Source organism: Ascaphus truei (assembly GCF_040206685.1).
Source record: "Ascaphus truei isolate aAscTru1 chromosome 3 unlocalized genomic scaffold, aAscTru1.hap1 SUPER_3_unloc_2, whole genome shotgun sequence".
NCBI lineage: Eukaryota > Metazoa > Chordata > Amphibia > Anura > Ascaphidae > Ascaphus > Ascaphus truei.
In genome coordinates, this window is record NW_027453825.1 from 1 (window position 1) to 22299 (window position 22299).

Consider the following 22299-nt stretch of genomic DNA (forward strand, 5'->3'; position numbering starts at 1 on the left):
TACCCACACAGTCCCACACCCTGCATTGCACTACTCTCCCCATACCCAACACAGTCCCACAACCCTGCAGTGCACTGCTCCCCCATACCCACACAGTCCACACCCTGCAGTGCGCTGCTCTCCCCATACCCAACACAGTCCCACACCCTGCAGTGCGCTGCTCTCCCATACCCACACAGTCCCACACCCTGCAGTGCGCTGCTCTCCCCATTCCCCACACAGTCCCACACCCTGCAGTGCGCTGCTCTCCCCATACCCACACAGTCCCACACCCTGCAGTGCACTGCTCTCCCCATACCCACACAGTCCCACACCCTGCAGTGCACTGCTCTTCCCATACCCACACAGTCCCCACACCCTGCAGTGCGCTGCTCTCCCATACCCACACAGTCCCACACCCTGCAGTGCGCTGCTCTCCCAATACCCACACAGTCCCACACCCTGCAGGGCACTGCTCCCCCATACCCACACAGTCCCACACCCTGCAGGGCACTGCTCTCCCCATACCCACACAGTCCCACACCCTGCAGTGCGCTGCTCTCCCAATACCCACACAGTCCCACACCCTGCAGGGCACTGCTCTCCCCATACCCACACAGTCCCACACCCTGCAGTGCACTGCTCTCCCCATACCCACACAGTCCCACACCCTGCAGGGCACTTCTCTCCCCATACCCACACAGTCACACACCCTGCAGTGCACTGCTCTCCCCATACCCACACAGTCCCACACCCTGCAGTGCGCTGCTCTCCCCATACCCACACAGTCACACACCCTGCAGTGCGCTGCTCTCCCAATACCCACACAGTCCTACACCCTGCAGGGCACTGCTCTCCCCATACCCACACAGTCCCACACCCCTGCAGTGCGCTGCTCTCCCCCATACCCCACACAGCCCCACACCCTGCAGTGCACTGCTCTCCCCATACCCACACAGTCCCACACCCTGCAGTGCACTACTCTCCCCATACCCACACAGTCCCACACCCTGCAGTGCGCTGCTCTCCCCATACCCACACAGTCCCACACCCTGCAGTGCGCTGCTCTCCCCATACCCCACACAGTCCCACACCCTGCAGTGCACTGCTCTCCCCATACCCACACAGTCCCACACCTCTGCAGTGCGCTGCTCTCCCCCATACCCACACAGTCCCACACCCTGCAGGGCGCAGCTCTCCCCATACCCACACAGTCCCACACCTGCAGTGCACTGCTCTCCCCATACCCACACAGTCCCACACCCTGCAGTGCGCTGCTCTCCCCATACCCACACAGTCCCACACCCTGCAGTGCACTGCTCTCCCCATACCCACACAGTCCCACACCCTGCAGTGCGCTGCTCTCCCCATACCCACACAGTCCCACACCCTGCAGTGCGCTGCTCTCCCCATACCCACACAGTCCCACACCCTGCAGGGCGCAGCTCTCCCCATACCCACACAGTCCCACACCCTGCAGGGCGCAGCTCTCCCCATACCACACAGTCCCACACTCTGCAGTGCGCTGCTCTCCCCATACCCACACAGTCCCACACCCTGCAGTGCACTGCTCTCCCCATACCCACACAGTCCCACACCTGCAGTGCACTGCTCTCCCCATACCCACACAGTCCCACACCCTGCAGTGCGCTGCTCTCCCCATACCCACACAGTCCCACACCCTGCAGTGCACTGCTCTCCCCCATACCCACACAGTCCCACACTCTGCAGTGCGCTGCTCTCCCCATACCCACACAGTCCCACACCCTGCAGTGCGCTGCTCTCCCCATTCCCACACAGCCCCACACCCTGCAGTGCACTGCTCTCCCCATACCCACACAGACCCACACCCTGCAGTGCACTGCTCTCCCCATACCCACACAGTCCCACACCCTGCAGTGCGCTGCTCTCCCCATACCCACACAGTCCCACACCCTGCAGTGCGCTGCTCTCCCCATACCCACACAGTCACACACCCTGCAGTGCGCTGCTCTCCCATACCCACACAGTCCCACACCCTGCAGTGCGCTGCTCTCCCCATACCCACACAGTCCCACACCCTGCAGTGCGCTGCTCTCCCCATACCCACACAGTCCCACACCCTGCAGGGCGCAGCTCTCCCCCATAACCCACACAGTCCCACACCCTGCAGTGCGCTGCTCTCCCCATACCCACACAGTCCCACACCCTGCAGTGCGCTGCTCTCCCAATACCCACACAGTCCACACCCTGCAGTGCACTGCTCTCCCCATACCCACACAGTCCCACACCCTGCAGGGCACTTCTCTCCCCATACCCACACAGTCACACACCCTGCAGTGCACTGCTCTCCCCATACCCACACAGTCCCACACCCTGCAGTGCACTGCTCTCCCCATACCCACACAGTCCCACACCCTGCAGTGCACTGCTCTTCCCATACCCACACAGTCCCACACCTGCAGTGCGCTGCTCTCCCCATACCCACACAGTCCCACACCCTGCAGTGCGCTGCTCTCCCAATACCCACACAGTCCCACACCCTGCAGGGCACTGCTCTCCCCATACCCACACAGTCCCACACCCTGCAGGGCACTGCTCTCCCCATACCCACACAGTCCCACACCCTGCAGTGCGCTGCTCTCCCAATACCCACACAGTCCCACACCCTGCAGGGCACTGCTCTCCCCATACCCACACAGTCCCACACACCCTGCAGTGCACTGCTCTCCCCCATACCCACACAGTCCCACACCCTGCAGGGCACTTCTCTCCCCATACCCACACAGTCACACACCCTGCAGTGCACTGCTCTCCCCATACCCCACACAGTCCCACACCCTGCAGTGCGCTGCTCTCCCCATACCCACACAGTCCCACACCCTGCAGTGCGCTGCTCTCCCAATACCCACACAGTCCTACACCCTGCAGGGCACTGCTCTCCCCATACCCACACAGTCCCACACCCTGCAGTGCGCTGCTCTCCCCATAACCACACAGTCCCACACCCTGCAGTGCGCTGCTCTCCCCATACCCACACAGTCCCACACCCTGCAGTGCACTGCTCTCCCCATACCCACACAGTCCCACACCCTGCAGTGCGCTGCTCTCCCCATACCCACACAGTCCCACACCCTGCAGTGCGCTGCTCTCCCCATACCCACACAGTCCCACACCCTGCAGTGCGCTGCTCTCCCCATACCCACACAGTCCCACACCCTGCAGTGCGCTGCTCTCCCCATACCCACACAGTCACACACCCTGCAGTGCACTGCTCTCCCCATACCCACACCGTGCAGTTCGCTGCTCTCCCCATACCCACACAGTCCCACACCCTGCAGTGCGCTGCTCTCCCCATACCCACACAGTCCCACACCCTGCAGTGCGCTGCTCCTCCCCATACCCACACAGTCCCACACCCTGCAGTGCGCTGCTCTCCCCATACCCACACAGTCCCACACACTGCAGTGCGCTGCTCTCCCCATACCCACACAGTCCCCACACCCTGCAGTGCGCTGCTCTCCCCATACCCACACAGTCCCACACCCTGCAGTGCGCTGCTCTCCCCATACCCACACAGTCCCACACCCTGCAGTGCACTGCTCTCCCCATTCCCACACAGCCCCACACCCTGCAGTGCACTGCTCTCCCCAGACCCACACAGTCCCACACCCTGCAGTGCACTGCTCTCCCCATACCCACACAGTCCCACACCCTGCATTGCACTACTCTCCCCATACCCACACAGTCCCACACCCTGCAGTGCACTGCTCTCCCCATACCCACACAGTCCCACACCCTGCAATGCGCTGCTCTCCCCCATACCCACACAGTCCCACACCCTGCAGTGCGCTGCTCTCCCATACCCAGCACACAGTCCCCACACCCTGCAGTGCGCTGCTCTCCCCATTCCCACACAGTCCCACACCCTGCAGTGCGCTGCTCTCCCCCATACCCACACAGTCCCACACCCTGCAGTGCACTGCTCTCCCCATACCCACACAGTCCCACACCCTGCAGTGCACTGCCTCTTCCCATACCCACACAGTCCCACACCTGCAGTGCGCTGCTCTCCCCATACCCACACAGTCACACACCCTGCAGTGCACTGCTCTCCCCATACCCACACAGTCCCACACCCTGCCAGTGCGCTGCTCTCCCCATACCCACACAGTCACACACCCTGCAGTGCACTGCTCTCCCCATACCCACACAGTCCAACACCCTGCAGTGCGCTGCTCTCCCCATACCCACACAGTCACACACCCTGCTCTCCCCATACCCACACAGTCCCACACCCTGCAGTGCGCTGCTCTCCCCATACCCACACAGTCACACACCCTGCAGTGCACTGCTCTCCCCATACCCACACAGTCCCACACCCTGCAGTGCGCTGCTCTCCCCATACCCACACAGTCACACACCCTGCAGTGCGCTGCTCTCCCCATACCCACACAGTCCCACACCCTGCAGTGCACTGCTCTCTCATACCCACACAGTCCCACACCCTGCAGTGCGCTGCTCTCCCCATACCCACACAGTCCCACACCCTGCAGTGCGCTGCTCTCCCCATACCCACACAGTCCCACACCCTGCAGGGCGCTGCTCTCCCCATACCCACAGTCCTACACCCTGCAGTGCGCTGCTCTCCCCATACCCACACAGTCCCACACCTGCAGTGCACTGCTCTCCCCATACCCACACAGTCCCACACCCTGCAGGGCACTGCTCTCCCCATACCCACACAGTCCCACACCCTGCAGTGCACTGCTCTCCCCATAGCCACACAGTCCCACACCCTGCAGTGCGCTGCTCTCCCCATACCCACACAGTCCCACACCCTGCAGTGCGCTGCTCTACCCATACCCACACAGTCACACACCCTGCAGTGCGCTGCTCTCCCCATACCCACACAGTCCCACACCCTGCAGGGCGTTGCTCTCCCCATACCCACACAGTCCCACACCCTGCAGTGCGCTGCTCTCCCCATACCCACACAGTCACACACCCTGCAGTGCACTGCTCTCCCCATACCCACACAGTCCCACACCCTGCAGTGCACTGCTCTCCCCATACCCACACAGTCCCACACCCTGCAGGGCACTTCTCTCCCCATACCCACACAGTCACACACCCTGCAGTGCACTGCTCTCCCCATACCCACACAGTCACACACCCTGCAGTGCGCTGCTCTCCCCATACCCACACAGTCACACACTCTGCAGTGCACTGCTCTCCCCATACCCACACAGTCACACACCCTGCAGTGCACTGCTCTCCCCATACCCACACAGTCACACACCCTGCAGTGCACTGCTCTCCCCCATACCCACACAGTCCCACATCCTGCAGTGCGCTGCTCTCCCCCATACCCACACAGTCACACACCCTGCAGTGCACTGCTCTCCCCATACCCACACAGTCCCACACCCTGCAGTGCGCTGCTCTCCCCATACCCACACAGTCACACACCCTGCAGTGCGCTGCTCTCCCTATACCCACACAGTCCCACACCCTGCAGTGCGCTGCTCTCCCATACCCACACAGTCCCACACCCTGCAGTGCGCTGCTCTCCCCATACCCCACACAGTCACACACCCTGCAGTGCGCTGCTCTCCCAATACCCACACAGTCCCACACCCCTGCAGTGCGCTGCTCTCCCCATACCCACACAGTCACACACCCTGCAGTGCGCTGCTCTCCCCATACCCACACAGTCACACACCTGCAGTGCGCTGCTCTCCCCATACCCACACAGTCCCACACCCTGCAGTGCGCTGCTCTCCCATACCCACACAGTCCCACACCCTGCAGTGCGCTGCTCTCACCCATACCCACACAGTCACACACCCTGCAGTGCGCTGCTCTTCCAATACCCACACAGTCCTACACCCTGCAGTGCACTGCTCTCCCCATACCCACACAGTCCCACACCCTGCAGGGCACTGCTCTCCCCATACCCACACAGTCCCACACCTGCAGTGCACTGCTCTCCCCATACCCACACAGTCCCACACCCTGCAGGGCACTGCTCTCCCCATACCCACACAGTCCCACACCTGCATTGCGCTGCTCTCCCCATACCCACACAGTCCCACACCCTGCAGTGCACTGCTCTATCATACCCACACAGTCCCACACCCTGCAGTGCGCTGCTCTCCCCCATATCCACACAGTCCCACACCCTGCAGTGCACTGCTCTCCCCATTCCCACACAGTCCCACACCCTGCAGTGCGCTGATCTCCCCATACCCACACAGTCCAACACCCTTCAGTGCACTGCTCTCCCCATACCCACACAGTCCCACACCCTGCAGTGCACTGCTCTCCCCATACCGCACACAGTCCCACACCCTGCAGTGCACTGCTCTCCCCATACCCACACAGTCACACACCCTGCAGTGCACTGCTCTCCCCATACCCACACAGTCCCACACCGTGCAGTTCGCTGCTCTCCCCATACCCACACAGTCCCACACCCTGCAGTGCGCTGCTCTCCCCATACCCACACAGTCCCACACCCTGCAGTGCGCTGCTCTCCCCATACCCACACAGTCCCACACCCTGCAGTGCGTTGCTCTCCCCATACCCACAGTCCCACACCCTGCAGTGCACTGCTCTCCCCATTCCCACACAGTCCCACACCCTGCAGTGCGCTGCTCTCCCCATACCCACACAGTCACACACCCTGCAGTGCACTGCTCTCCCATACCCACACAGTCCCACACCCTGCAGTGCGCTGCTCTCCCCATACCCACACAGTCACACACCCTGCAGTGCGCTGCTCTCCCAATACCCACACAGTCCCACACCCTGCAGTGCGCTGCTCTCCCCATACCCACACAGTCACACACCCTGCAGTGCGCTGCTCTCCCCATACCACACAGTCACACACCCTGCAGTGCGCTGCTCTCCCCATACCCACACAGTCCCACACCCTGCAGTGCGCTGCTCTCCCCATACCCACACAGTCCCACACCCTGCAGTGCGCTGCTCTCCCCATACCCCACACAGTCACACACCCTGCAGTGCGCTGCTCTCCCAATACCCACACAGTCCTACACCCTGCAGTGCACTGCTCTCCCCATACCCACACAGTTCCACACCCTGCAGGGCACTGCTCTCCCCATACCCACACAGTCCCACACCTGCAGTGCACTGCTCTCCCCATACCCACACAGTCCCACACCCTGCAGGCACTGCTCTCCCCATACCCACACAGTCCCACACCCTGCATTGCGCTGCTCTCCCCATACCCACACAGTCCCACACCCTGCAGTGCACTGCTCTATCATACCCACACAGTCCCACACCCTGCAGTGCGCTGCTCTCCCCATATCCCACACAGTCCCACACCCTGCAGTGCACTGCTCTCCCCATTCCCACACAGTCCCACACCCTGCAGTGCGCTGATCTCCCCCATACCCACACAGTCCAACACCCTGCAGTGCACTGCTCTCCCCATACCCACACAGTCCCACACCCTGCAGTGCACTGCTCTCCCCATACCCACACAGTCCCACACCCTGCAGTGCACTGCTCTCCCCATACCCACACAGTCACACACCCTGCAGTGCACTGCTCTCCCATACCCACACAGTCCCACACCGTGCAGTTCGCTGCTCTCCCCCATACCCACACAGTCCCACACCCTGCAGTGCGCTGCTCTCCCCATACCCACACAGTCCCACACCCTGCAGTGCGCTGCTCTCCCCATACCCACACAGTCCCACACCCTGCAGTGCACTGCTCTCCCCATACCCACACAGTCCCACACCCTGCAGTGCGCTGCTCTCCCCATACCCACACAGTCCCACACCCTGCAGTGCGCTGCTCTCCCCATACCCACACAGTCCCACACCCTGCAGTGCGCTGCTCTCCCCATACCCACACAGCTCCCACATCCCTGCAGTGCGCTGCTCTCCCCATACCCACACAGTCCCACACCGTGCAGTTCGCTGCTCTCCCCATACCCACACAGTCCCACACCCTGCAGTGCGCTGCTCTCCCCATACCCACACAGTCCCACACCCTGCAGTGCGCTGCTCTCCCCATACCCACACAGTCCCACACCCTGCAGTGCGCTGCTCTCCCATACCCACACAGTCCCCACACACTGCAGTGCGCTGCTCTCCCATACCCACACAGTCCCACACCCTGCAGTGCACTGCTCTTCCCATACCCACACAGTCCCACACCTGCAGTGCGCTGCTCTCCCCATACCCACACAGTCACACACCCTGCAGTGCACTGCTCTCCCCATACCCACACAGTCCCACACCTGCAGTGCGCTGCTCTCCCCATACCCACACAGTCCACACCCCTGCAGTGCACTGCTCTCCCCATACCCACACAGTCCAACACCCTGCAGTGCGCTGCTCTCCCCATACCCACACAGTCACACACCCTGCTCTCCCCATACCCACACAGTCCCACACCCTGCAGTGCGCTGCTCTCCCCATACCCACACAGTCACACACCCTGCAGTGCACTGCTCTCCCCATACCCACACAGTCCCACACCCTGCAGTGCGCTGCTCTCCCCATACCCACACAGTCACACACCCTGCAGTGCGCTGCTCTCCCCATACCCACACAGTCCCACACCCTGCAGTGCACTGCTCTCTCATACCCACACAGTCCACACCCTGCAGTGCGCTGCTCTCCCCATACCCACACAGTCCCACACCTGCAGTGCACTGCTCTCCCCATACCCACACAGTCCCACACCCTGCAGGGCACTGCTCTCCCCATACCCACACAGTCCCACACCCTGCAGTGCACTGCTCTCCCCATACCCACACAGTCCCACACCCTGCAGTGCGCTGCTCTCCCCATACCCACACAGTCCCACACCCTGCAGTGCGCTGCTCTCCCCATACCCACACAGTCCCACACCCTGCAGGGCGCTGCTCTCCCCATACCCACAGTCCTACACCCTGCAGTGCGCTGCTCTCCCCATACCCACACAGTCCCACACCTGCAGTGCACTGCTCTCCCCATACCCACACAGTCCCACACCCTGCAGGGCACTGCTCTCCCCATACCCACACAGTCCCACACCCTGCAGTGCACTGCTCTCCCCATACCCACACAGTCCCACACCCTGCAGTGCGCTGCTCTCCCCATACCCACACAGTCCCACACCCTGCAGTGCGCTGCTCTACCCATACCCACACAGTCACACACCCTGCAGTGCGCTGCTCTCCCCATACCCACACAGTCCCACACCCTGCAGGGCGTTGCTCTCCCCATACCCACACAGTCCCACACCCTGCAGTGCGCTGCTCTCCCCATACCCACACAGTCACACACCCTGCAGTGCACTGCTCTCCCCATACCCACACAGTCCCACACCCTGCAGTGCACTGCTCTCCCCCATACCCACACAGTCCCACACCCTGCAGGGCACTTCTCTCCCCATACCCACACAGTCACACACCCTGCAGTGCACTGCTCTCCCCATACCCACACAGTCACACACCCTGCAGTGCGCTGCTCTCCCCATACCCACACAGTCACACACTCTGCAGTGCACTGCTCTCCCCATACCCACACAGTCACCACACCCTGCAGTGCATGCTCTCCCCATACCCACACAGTCACACACCCTGCAGTGCACTGCTCTCCCCATACCCACACAGTCCCACACCCTGCAGTGCGCTGCAGTCCCCATACCCACACAGTCACACACCCTGCAGTGCACTGCTCTCCCCCATACCCACACAGTCCCACACCCTGCAGTGCGCTGCTCTCCCCATACCCACACAGTCGACACACCCTGCAGTGCGCTGCTCTCCCTATACCCCACACAGTCCCACACCCTGCAGTGCGCTGCTCTCCCATACCCACACAGTCCCACACCCTGCAGTGCGCTGCTCTCCCCATACCCACACAGTCACACACCCTGCAGTGCGCTGCTCTCCCAATACCCACACAGTCCCACACCCTGCAGTGCGCTGCTCTCCCCATACCCACACAGTCACACACCCTGCAGTGCGCTGCTCTCCCCATACCCACACAGTCACACACCCTGCAGTGCGCTGCTCTCCCCATACCCACACAGTCCCACACCCTGCAGTGCGCTGCTCTCCCATACCCACACAGTCCCACACCCTGCAGTGCGCTGCTCTCCCCCATACCCACACAGTCACACACCCTGCAGTGCGCTGCTCTCCCAATACCCACACAGTCCTACACCCTGCAGTGCACTGCTCTCCCCATACCCACACAGTCCCACACCCTGCAGGGCACTGCTCTCCCCATACCCACACAGTCCCACACCTGCAGTGCACTGCTCTCCCCATACCCACACAGTCCCACACCTGCAGGGCACTGCTCTCCCCATACCCACACAGTCCCACACCTGCATTGCGCTGCTCTCCCCATACCCACACAGTCCCACACCCTGCAGTGCACTGCTCTATCATACCCACACAGTCCCACACCCTGCAGTGCGCTGCTCTCCCCCATATCCACACAAGTCCCACACCCTGCAGTGCACTGCTCTCCCCATTCCCACACAGTCCCACACCCCTGCAGTGCGCTGATCTCCCCATACCCACACAGTCACACACCCTGCAGTGCGCTGCTCTCCCAATACCCACACAGTCCTACACCCCTGCAGTGCACTGCTCTCCCCCATACCCACACAGTCCCACACCCTGCAGGGCACTGCTCTCCCCATACCCACACAGTCCCACACCTGCAGTGCACTGCTCTCCCCATACCCACACAGTCCCACACCCTGCAGGGCACTGCTCTCCCCACATACCCACACAGTCCCACACCTGCATTGCGCTGCTCTCCCCCATACCCACACAGTCCCACACCCTGCAGTGCACTGCTCTATCATACCCACACAGTCCCACACCCTGCAGTGCGCTGCTCTCCCCATATCCACACAGTCCCACACCCTGCAGTGCACTGCTCTCCCCCATTCCCCACACAGTCCCACACCCTGCAGTGCGCTGATCTCCCCATACCCACACAGTCCAACACCCTGCAGTGCACTGCTCTCCCCATACCCACACAGTCACACACACCCTGCAGTGCACTGCTCTCCCCCATACCCACACAGTCCCACACCGTGCAGTTCGCTGCTCTCCCCATACCCACACAGTCCCACACCCTGCAGTGCGCTGCTCTCCCCATACCCACACAGTCCCACACCCTGCAGTGCGCTGCTCTCCCCATACCCACACAGTCCCACACCCTGCAGTGCACTGCTCTCCCCATTCCCACACAGTCCCACACCCTGCAGTGCGCTGATCTCCCCATACCCACACAGTCCCACACCCTGCAGTGCACTGCTCTCCCCATTCCCACACAGTCCCACACCCTGCAGTGCGCTGCTCTCCCCCATACCCACACAGTCACACACCCTGCAGTGCACTGCTCTCCCATACCCACACAGTCCCACACCCTGCAGTGCGCTGCTCTCCCCATACCCACACAGTCCCACACCCTGCAGTGCACTGCTCTCCCCCATACCCACACAGTCCCACACCCTGCAGTGCGCTGCTCTCCCCATACCACACAGTCCCCACACCTGCAGTGCGCTGCTCTCCCCATACCCCACACAGTCCCACACCCTGCAGTGCGCTGCTCTCCCCATACCCACACAGTCCCACACCCTGCAGTGCGCTGCTCTCCCCATACCCACACAGTCCCACACCGTGCAGTTCGCTGCTCTCCCCATACCCACACAGTCCCACACCCTGCAGTGCGCTGCTCTCCCCATACCCACACAGTCCCACACCCTGCAGTGCGCTGCTCTCCCCCATACCCACACAGTCCCACACCCTGCAGTGCGCTGCTCTCCCCATACCCACACAGTCCCACACCCTGCAGTGCGCTGCTCTGCAGGGTGTGGGACTGTGTGGGTATGGGGAGAGCAGCGCACTGCAGGGTGTGGGACTGTGTGGGTATGGGAGAGAGCAGCGCACTGCAGGGTGTGGGACTGTGTGGGTATGGGGAGAGCAGCGCACTGCAGGGTGTGGGACTGTGTGGGTATGGGGAGAGCAGCGAACTGCACGGTGTGGGACTGTGTGGGTATGGGGAGAGCAGCGCACTGCAGGGTGTGGGACTGTGTGGGTATGGGGAGAGCAGCGCACTGCAGGGTGTGGGACTGTGTGGGTATGGGGAGAGCAGCGCACTGCAGGGTGTGGGACTGTGTGGGTATGGGGAGAGCAGCGCACTGCAGGGTGTGGGACTGTGTGGGTAATGGGGAGAGCAGTGCACTGCAGGGTGTGGGACTGTGTGGGTATGGGGAGCCGAGAGCAGCGCACTGCAGGGTGTGGAGACTGTCGCTGGGTATGGGAGAGCAGTGCACTGCAGGGTGTGTGACTGTGTGGGTATGGGGAGAGCAGCGCACTGCAGGGTGTGGGACTGTGTGGGAATGGGGAGAGCAGTGCACTGCAGGGTGTGGGACTGTGTGGGTATGGGGAGATCAGCGCACTGCAGGGTGTGGGACTGTGTGGGAATGGGGAGAGCAGTGCACTGCAGGGTGTGGGACTGTGTGGGTATGGGGGAGAGCAGCGCACTGCAGGGTGTGGGACTGTGTGGGTATGGGGAGAGCAGCGCACTGCAGGGTGTGGGACTGTGTGGGTATGGGGGAGAGCAGCGAACTGCACGGTGTGGGACTGTGTGGGTATGGGTGGAGAGCAGTGCACTGCAGGGTGTGTGACTGTGTGGGTATGGGGAGAGCAGTGCACTGCAGGGTGTTGGACTGTGTGGGTATGGGGAGATCAGCGCACTGCAGGGTGTGGGACTGTGTGGGAATGGGGAGAGCAGTGCACTGCAGGGTGTGGGACTGTGTGGATATGGGGAGAGCAGCGCACTGCAGGGTGTGGGACTGTGTGGGTATGATAGAGCAGTGCACTGCAGGGTGTGGGACTGTGTGGGTATGGGGAGAGCAGCGCAATGCAGGTGTGGGACTGTGTGGGTATGGGGAGAGCAGTGCCCTGCAGGGTGTGGGACTGTGTGGGTATGGGGAGAGCAGTGCACTGCAGGTGTGGGACTGTGTGGGTATGGGAGAGAGCAGTGCCCTGCAGGGTGTGGGACTGTGTGGGTATGGGGAGAGCAGTGCACTGCAGGGTGTAGGACTGTGTGGGTATTGGGAGAGCAGCGCACTGCAGGGTGTGTGACTGTGTGGGTATGGGGAGATCAGCGCACTGCAGGGTGTGGGACTGTGTGGGAATGGGGAGAGCAGTGCACTGCAGGGTGTGGGACTGTGTGGATATGGGGAGAGCAGCGCACTGCAGGGTGTGGGACTGTCGTGGGTATGATAGAGCAGTGCACTGCAGGGTGTGGGACTGTGTGGGTATGGGGAGAGCAGCGCAATGCAGGTGTGGGACTGTGTGGGTATGGGGAGAGCAGTGCCCTGCAGGGTGTGGGACTGTGTGGGTATGGGGAGAGCAGTGCACTGCAGGTGTGGGACTGTGTGGGTATTGGGGAGAGCAGTGCCCTGCAGGGTGTGGGACTGTGTGGGTATGGGAGAGAGCAGTGCACTGCAGGGTGTAGGACTGTGTGGGTATTGGGAGAGCAGCGCACTGCAGGGTGTGTGACTGTGTGGGTATGGGGAGAGCAGCGCACTGCAGGGTGTGGGACTGTGTGGGTATGGGAGAGCAGCGCACTGCAGGGTGTGGGACTGTGTGGGTATGGGGAGAGCAGCGCACTGCAGGGTGTGTGACTGTGTGGGTATGGGGAGAGCAGCGCACTGCAGGGTGTGTGACTGTGTGGGTATGGGGAGAGCAGCGCACTGCAGGGTGTGGGACTGTGTGGGTATTGGGAGAGCAGCGCACTGCAGGGTGTGTGACTGTGTGGGTATGGGTGAGAGCAGCGCACTGCAGGGTGTGGGACTGTGTGGGTATGGGAGAGCAGCGCACTGCAGGGTGTGGGACTGTGTGGGTATAGGGAGAGCAGCGCACTGCAGGGTGTGTGACTGTGTGGGTATGGGGAGAGCAGCGCACTGCAGGGTGTGGGACTGTGTGGGTATGGGGAGAGCAGTGCACTGCAGGGTGTGTGACTGTGTGGGTATGGGGACTGCAGCGCACTGCAGGGTGTGGGACTGTGTGGGTATGGGGAGAGCAGTGCACTGCAGGGTGTGTGACTGTGTGGGTATGGGGAGAGCAGTGCACTGCAGGGTGTGTGACTGTGTGGGTATGGGGAGAGCAGTGCACTGCAGAGTGTGTGACTGTGTGGGTATGGGGAGAGCAGCGCACTGCAGGGTGTGTGACTGTGTGGGTATGGGGAGAGCAGTGCACTGCAGGGTGTGTGACTGTGTGGGTATGGGGAGAGAAGTGCCCTGCAGGGTGTGGGACTGTGTGGGTATGGGGAGAGCAGTGCACTGCAGGGTGTGGGACTGTGTGGGTTATGGGGAGAGCAGTGCACTGCAGGGTGTGTGACTGTGTGGGTATGGGGAGAGCAGCGCACTGCAGGGTGTGGGACTGTGTGGGTATGGGGAGAGCAACGCCCTGCAGGGTGTGGGACTGTGTGGGTATGGGGAGAGCAGCGCACTGCAGGGTGTGTGACTGTGTGGGTATGGGTAGAGCAGCGCACTGCAGGGTGTGGGACTGTGTGGGTATGGGGAGAGCAGCGCACTGCAGGGTGTGGGACTGTGTGGGTATGGGGAGAGCAGTGCACTGCAGGGTGTGGGACTGTGTGGGTATGGGGAGAGCAGTGCCCTGCAGGGTGTGGGACTGTGTGGGTATGGGGAGAGCAGTGCACTGCAGGTGTGGGACTGTGTGGGTATGGGGAGAGCAGCGCACTGCAGGGTGTAGGACTGTGGGTATGGGAGAGCAGCGCCCTGCAGGGTGTGGGACTGTGTGGGTATGGGGAGAGCAGCGCACTGCAGGGTGTGGGACTGTGTGGGTATGGGGAGAGCAGCGCACTGCAGGGTGTGGGACTGTGTGGGTATGGGGAGAGCAGTGCACTGCAGGGTGTGGGACTGTGTGGGTATGGGGAGAGCAGTGCCCTGCAGGGTGTGGGACTGTGTGGGTATGGGGGAGAGCAGTGCACTGCAGGTGTGGGACTGTGTGGGTATGGGGAGAGCAGCGCACTGCAGGGTGTGGGACTGTGTGGGTATGAGAGAGCAGTGCACTGCAGGGTGTGGGACTGTGTGGGTATGGGGAGAGCAGCGCACTGCAGGGTGTGTGACTGTGTGGGTATGGGGAGAGCAGCGCACTGCAGGGTGTGGGACTGTGTGGGTATGGGGAGAGCAGTGCACTGCAGGGTGTGTGACTGTGTGGGTATGGGGGAGAGCAGCGCACTGCAGGGTGTGGGACTGTGTGGGTAATGGGGAGAGCAGGGTGTGTGACTGTGTGGGTATGGGAGAGAGCAGCGCACTGCAGGGTGTTGGACTGTGTGGGTATGGGGAGAGCAGTGCACTGCAGGGTGTGTGACTGTGTGGGTATGGGGAGAGCAGCGCACTGCAGGTGTGGGACTGTGTGGGTATGGGGAGAGCAGTGCACTGCAGGGTGTGTGACTGTGTGGGTATGGGGAGAGCAGCGCACTGCAGGTGTGGGACTGTGTGGGTATGGGAAGAGCAGTGCACTGCAGGGTGTGGACTGTGTGGGTATGGGGAGAGCAGCGCACTGCAGTGTGTGGGACTGTGTGGGTAATGGGGGAGAGCAGCGCACTGCAGGGTGTGGGACTGTGTGGGTATGGGGAGAGCAGCGCACTGCAGGGTGTGGGACTGTGTGGGTATGGGGAGAGCAGCGCACTGCAGGGTGTGGGACTGTGTGGGTATGGGGAGAGCAGCGAACTGCACGGTGTGGGACTGTGTGGGTATGGGGAGAGCAGCGCACTGCAGGATGTGGGACTGTGTGGGTATGGGGAGAGCAGCGCACTGCAGGGTGTGGGACTGTGTGGGTATGGGGAGAGCAGCGCACTGCAGGGTGTGGGACTGTGTGGGTATGGGGGAGAGCAGCGCACTGCAGGGTGTGGGACTGTGTGGGTATGGGGAGAGCAGTGCACTGCAGGGTGTGGGACTGTGTGGGTATGGGGAGAGCAGCGCACTGCAGGGTGTGGGACTGTGTGGGTATGGGTGAGAGCAGCGCACTGCAGGGTGTGGGACTGTGTGGGTATGGGGAGAGCAGCGAACTGCACGGTGTGGGACTGTGTGGGTATGGGGAGAGCAGTGCACTGCAGGGTGTGTGACTGTGTGGGTATGGGGAGAGCAGTGCACTGCAGGGTGTGGGACTGTGTGGGTATGGGGAGAGCAGTGCACTGCAGGGTGTGGGACTGTGTGGGTATGGGGAGAGCAGTGCACTGCAGGGTGTTGGACTGTGTGGGTATGGGGAGATCAGCGCACTGCAGGGTGTGGGACTGTGTGGGAATGGGGAGAGCAGTGCACTGCAGGGTGTGGGACTGTGTGGATATGGGGGAGAGCAGCGCACTGCAGGGTGTGGGACTGTGTGGGTATGATAGAGCAGTGCACTGCAGGGTGTGGGACTGTGTGGGTATGGGGAGAGCAGCGCAATGCAGGTGTGGGACTGTGTGGGTATGGGGAGAGCAGTGCCCTGCAGGGTGTGGGACTGTGTGGGTATGGGGAGAGCAGTGCACTGCAGGTGTGGGACTGTGTGGGTATGGGGAGAGCAGTGCCCTGCAGGGTGTGGAACTGTGTGGGTATGGGGAGAGCAGTGCACTGCAGGGTGTAGGACTGTGTGGGTATTGGGAGAGCAGCGCACTGCAGGGTGTGTGACTGTGTGGGTATGGGGAGAGCAGCGCACTGCAGGGTGTGGGACTGTGTGGGTATGGGAGAGCAGCGCACTGCAGGGTGTGGGACTGTGTGGGTATGGGGAGAGCAGCGCACTGCAGGGTGTGTGACTGTGTGGGTATGGGGGAGAGCAGCGCACTGCAGGGTGTGTGACTGTGTGGGTATGGGGAGAGCAGCGCACTGCAGGGTGTGGGACTGTGTGGGTATTGGGAGAGCAGCGCACTGCAGGGTGTGTGACTGTGTGGGTATGGGGGAGAGCAGCGCACTGCAGGGTGTGGGACTGTGTGGGTATGGGAGAGCAGTGCACTGCAGGGTGTGTGACTGTGTGGGTATGGGGAGAGCAGCGCACTGCAGGGTGTGGGACTGTGTGGGAATGGGGAGAGCAGTGCACTGCAGGGTGTGGGACTGTGGGTATGGGGAGAGCAACGCACTGCAGGGTGTGGGACTGTGTGGGTATGGGGAGAGCAGCGCACTGCAGGGTGTGGGACTGTCGTGGGTATGGGGAGAGCAGCGCACTGCAGGGTGTGGGACTGTGTGGGTATGGGGAGAGCAGCGAACTGCACGGTGTGGGACTGTGTGGGTATGGGGAGAGCAGTGCACTGCAGGGTGTGTGACTGTGTGGGTATGGGGAGAGCAGTGCACTGCAGGGTGTGGGACTGTGTGGGTATGGGGGAGAGCAGTGCACTGCAGGGTGTGGGACTGTGTGGGTATGGGGAGAGCAGTGCACTGAAGGGTGTTGGACTGTGTGGGTATGGGGAGATCAGCGCACTGCAGGGTGTGGGACTGTGTGGGAATGGGGAGAGCAGTGCACTGCAGGGTGTGGGACTGTGTGGATATGGGGAGAGCAGCGCACTGCAGGGTGTGGGACTGTGTGGGTATGATAGAGCAGTGCACTGCAGGGTGTGGGACTGTGTGGGTATGGGGAGAGCAGCGCAATGCAGGTGTGGGACTGTGTGGGTATGGGGAGAGCAGTGCCCTGCAGGGTGTGGGACTGTGTGGGTATGGGGAGAGCAGTGCACTGCAGGTGTGGGACTGTGTGGGTATGGGGAGAGCAGTGCCCTGCAGGGTGTGGGACTGTGTGGGTATGGGGAGAGCAGTGCACTGCAGGGTGTAGGACTGTGTGGGTATTGGAAGAGCAGCGCACTGCAGGGTGTGTGACTGTGTGGGTATGGGGAGAGCAGCGCACTGCAGGGTGTGGACTGTGTGGGTATGGGAGAGCAGCGCACTGCAGGGTGTGGGACTGTGTGGGTATGGGGAGAGCAGCGCACTGCAGGGTGTGTGACTGTGTGGGTATGGGGAGAGCAGCGCACTGCAGGGTGTGTGACTGTGTGGGTATGGGGAGAGCAGCGCACTGCAGGGTGTGGGACTGTGTGGGTATTGGGGAGAGCAGCGCACTGCAGGGTGTGTGACTGTGTGGGTATGGGGAGAGCAGCGCACTGCAGGGTGTGGGACTGTGTGGGTATGGGAGAGCAGCGCACTGCAGGGTGTGGGACTGTGTGGGTATAGGGAGAGCAGCGCACTGCAGGGTGTGTGACTGTGTGGGTATGGGGAGAGCAGCGCACTGCAGGGTGTGGGACTGTGTGGGTATGGGGAGAGCAGTGCACTGCAGGGTGTGTGACTGTGTGGGTATGGGGAGAGCAGCGCACTGCAGGATGTGGGACTGTGTGGGTATGGGGAGAGCAGTGCACTGCAGGGTGTGTGACTGTGTGGGTATGGGGAGAGCAGTGCACTGCAGGGTGTGTGACTGTGTGGGTATGGGGAGAGCAGTGCACTGCAGAGTGTGTGACTGTGTGGGTATGGGGAGAGCAGCGCACTGCAGGGTGTGTGACTGTGTGGGTATGGGGAGAGCAGTGCACTGCAGGGTGTGTGACTGTGTGGGTATGGGGAGAGAAGTGCCCTGCAGGGTGTGGGACTGTGTGGGTATGGGGAGAGCAGTGCACTGCAGGGTGTGGGACTGTGTGGGTATGGGGAGAGCAGTGCACTGCAGGGTGTGTGACTGTGTGGGTATGGGGAGAGCAGCGCACTGCAGGGTGTGGGACTGTGTGGGTATGGGGAGAGCACAACGCCCTGCAGGGTGTGGGACTGTGTGGGTATGGGGAGAGCAGCGCACTGCAGGGTGTGTGACTGTGTGGGTATGGGTAGAGCAGCGCACTGCAGGGTGTGGGACTGTGTGGGTATGGGGAGAGCAGCGCACTGCAGGGTGTGGGACTGTGTGGCTATGGGGAGAGCAGTGCACTGCAGGGTGTGGGACTGTGTGGGTATGGGGAGAGCAGTGCCCTGCAGGGTGTGGGACTGTGTGGGTATGGGGAGAGCAGTGCACTGCAGGTGTGGGACTGTGTGGGTATGGGGAGAGCAGCGCACTGCAGGGTGTAGGACTGTGGGTATGGGGAGAGCAGCGCCCTGCAGGGTGTGGGACTGTGTGGGTATGGGGAGAGCAGCGCACTGCAGGGTGTGGGACTGTGTGGGTATGGGGAGAGCAGCGCACTGCAGGGTGTGGGACTGTGTGGGTATGAGAGAGCAGTGCACTGCAGGGTGTGGGACTGTGTGGGTATGGGGAGAGCAGCGCACTGCAGGGTGTGTGACTGTGTGGGTATGGGGAGAGCAGCGCACTGCAGGGTGTGGGACTGTGTGGGTATGGGGAGAGCAGTGCACTGCAGGGTGTGTGACTGTGTGGGTATGGGGAGAGCAGCGCACTGCAGGGTGTGGGACTGTGTGGGTATGGGGAGAGCAGGGTGTGTGACTGTGTGGGTATGGGGAGAGCAGCGCACTGCAGGGTGTTGGACTGTGTGGGTATGGGGAGAGCAGTGCACTGCAGGGTGTGTGACTGTGTGGGTATGGGGAGAGCAGCGCACTGCAGGGTGTGGGACTGTGTGGGTATGGGGAGAGCAGTGCACTGCAGGGTGTGTGACTGTGTGGGTATGGGGAGAGCAGCGCACTGCAGGTGTGGGACTGTGTGGGTATGGGAAGAGCAGTGCACTGCAGGGTGTGGGACTGTGTGGGTATGGGGAGAGCAGTGCACTGCAGGGTGTGGGACTGTGTGGGTATGGGGAGAGCAGCGCACTGCAGGGTGTGGGACTGTGTGGGAATGGGGAGAGCAGCGCACTGCAGGGTGTGGGACTGTGTGGGTATGGGAGAGCAGCGCACTGCAGGGTGTGGGACTGTGTGGGTATGGGGAGAGCAGCGCATTGCAGGGTGTGGGACTGTGTGGGTATGGGGAGAGCAGTGCACTGCAGGGTGTGGGACTGTGTGGGTATGGGGAGAGTAGTGCAATGCAGGGTGTGGGACTGTGTGGGTATGGGGAGAGCAGTGCACTGCAGGGTGTGGGACTGTGTGGGTCTGGGGAGAGCAGTGCACTGCAGGGTGTGGGGCTGTGTGGGAATGGGGAGAGCAGTGCACTGCAGGGTGTGGGACTGTGTGGGTATGGGGAGAGCAGCGCACTGCAGGGTGTGGGACTGTGTGGGTATGGGGAGAGCAGCGCACTGCAGGGTGTGGGACTGTGTGGGTATGGGGAGAGCAGCGCACTGCAGTGTGTGGGACTGTGTGGGTATGGGGAGAGCAGCGCACTGCAGGGTGTGGGACTGTGTGGGTATGGGGAGAGCAGCGCACTGCAGGGTGTGGGACTGTGTGGGTATGGGGAGAGCAGCGCACTGCAGGGTGTGGGACTGTGTGGGTATGGGGAGAGCAGCGAACTGCACGGTGTGGGTATGGGGAGAGCAGTGCACTGCAGGGTGTGTGACTGTGTGGGTATGGGGAGAGCAGCGCACTGCAGGGTGTGGGACTGTGTGGGTATGGGGAGAGCAGCGCACTGCAGGGTGTGGGACTGTGTGGGTATGGGGAGAGCAGCGCACTGCAGGGTGTGGGACTGTGTGGGTATGGGGAGAGCAGCGCACTGCAGGGTGTGGGACTGTGTGGGTATGGGGAGAGCAGTGCACTGCAGGGTGTGGGACTGTGTGGGTATGGGGAGAGCAGCGCACTGCAGGGTGTGGGACTGTGTGGTTATGGGGAGAGCAGCGCACTGCAGGGTGTGGGACTGTGTGGGTATGGGGAGAGCAGTGCCCTGCAGGGTGTAGGACTGTGTGGGTATTGGGAGAGCAGCGCACTGCAGGGTGTGGGACTGTGTGGGTATGGGGAGAGCAGCGCACTGCAGGGTGTGGGACTGTGTGGGTATGGGGAGAGCAGTGCACTGCAGGGTGTGTGACTGTGTGGGTATGGGGAGAGAAGTGCCCTGCAGGGTGTGGGACTGTGTGGGTATGGGGAGAGCAGTGCACTGCAGGGTGTGGGACTGTGTGGGTATGGGGAGAGCAGTGCCCTGCAGGGTGTGGGACTGTGTGGGTATTGGGAGAGCAGCGCACTGCAGGGTGTGGGACTGTGTGGGTATGGGGAGAGCAGTGCCCTGCAGGGTGTGGGACTGTGTGGGTATGGGGAGAGCAGTGCCCTGCAGGGTGTGGGACTGTGTGGGTATTGGGAGAGCAGCGCACTGCAGGGTGTGGGACTGTGTGGGTATGGGGAGAGCAGCGCACTGCAGGTGTGGGACTGTGTGGGTATGGGAAGAGCAGTGCACTGCAGGGTGTGGGACTGTGTGGGTATGGGGAGAGCAGTGCACTGCAGGGTGTGGGACTGTGTGGGTATGGGGAGAGCAGTGCACTGCAGGGTGTGTGACTGTGTGGGTATGGGGAGAGAAGTGCCCTGCAGGGTGTGGGACTGTGTGGGTATGGGGAGAGCAGTGCACTGCAGGGTGTGGGACTGTGTGGGTATTGGGAGAGCAGCGCACTGCAGGGTGTGGGACTGTGTGGGTATGGGGAGAGCAGCGCACTGCAGGGTGTGGGACTGTGTGGGTATGGGGAGAGCTGCGCCCTGCAGGGTGTGGGACTGTGTGGGTATGGGGAGAGCAGCGCACTGCAGGGTGTGGGACTGTGTGGGTATGGGGAGAGCAGCGCACTGCAGGGTGTGGGACTGTGTGGGTATGGGGAGAGCAGCGCACTGCAGGGTGTGTGACTGTGTGGGTATGGGGAGAGCAGCGCACTGCAGGGTGTGGGACTGTGTGGGTATGGGGAGAGCAGCGCACTGCAGGGTGTGGGACTGTGTGGGTATGGGGAGAGCAGTGCACTGCAGGGTGTGGGTCTGTGTGGGTATGGGGAGAGCAGTGCACTGCAGGGTGTGGGGCTGTGTGGGAATGGGGAGAGCAGCGCACTGCAGGGTGTGGGACTGTGTGGGTATGGGGAGAGCAGCGCACTGCAGAGTGTGGGACTGTGTGGGTATGGGGAGAGCAGTGCACTGCAGGGTGTGGGACTGTGTGGGTATGGGGAGAGCAGCGCACTGCAGGGTGTGGGACTGTGTGGGTATGGGGAGAGCAGTGCACTGCAGGTGTGGGACTGTGTGGGTATGGGGAGAGCAGTGCACTGCAGGGTGTGGGACTGTGTGGGTATGGGGAGAGCAGCGCACTGCAGAGTGTGGGACTGTGTGGGTATGGGGAGAGCTGCGCCCTGCAGGGTGTGGGACTGTGTGGGTATGGGGAGAGCTGCGCCCTGCAGGGTGTGGGACTGTGTGGGTATGGGGAGAGCAGCGCACTGCAGGGTGTGGGACTGTGTGGGTATGGGGAGAGCAGCGCACTGCAGGGTGTGG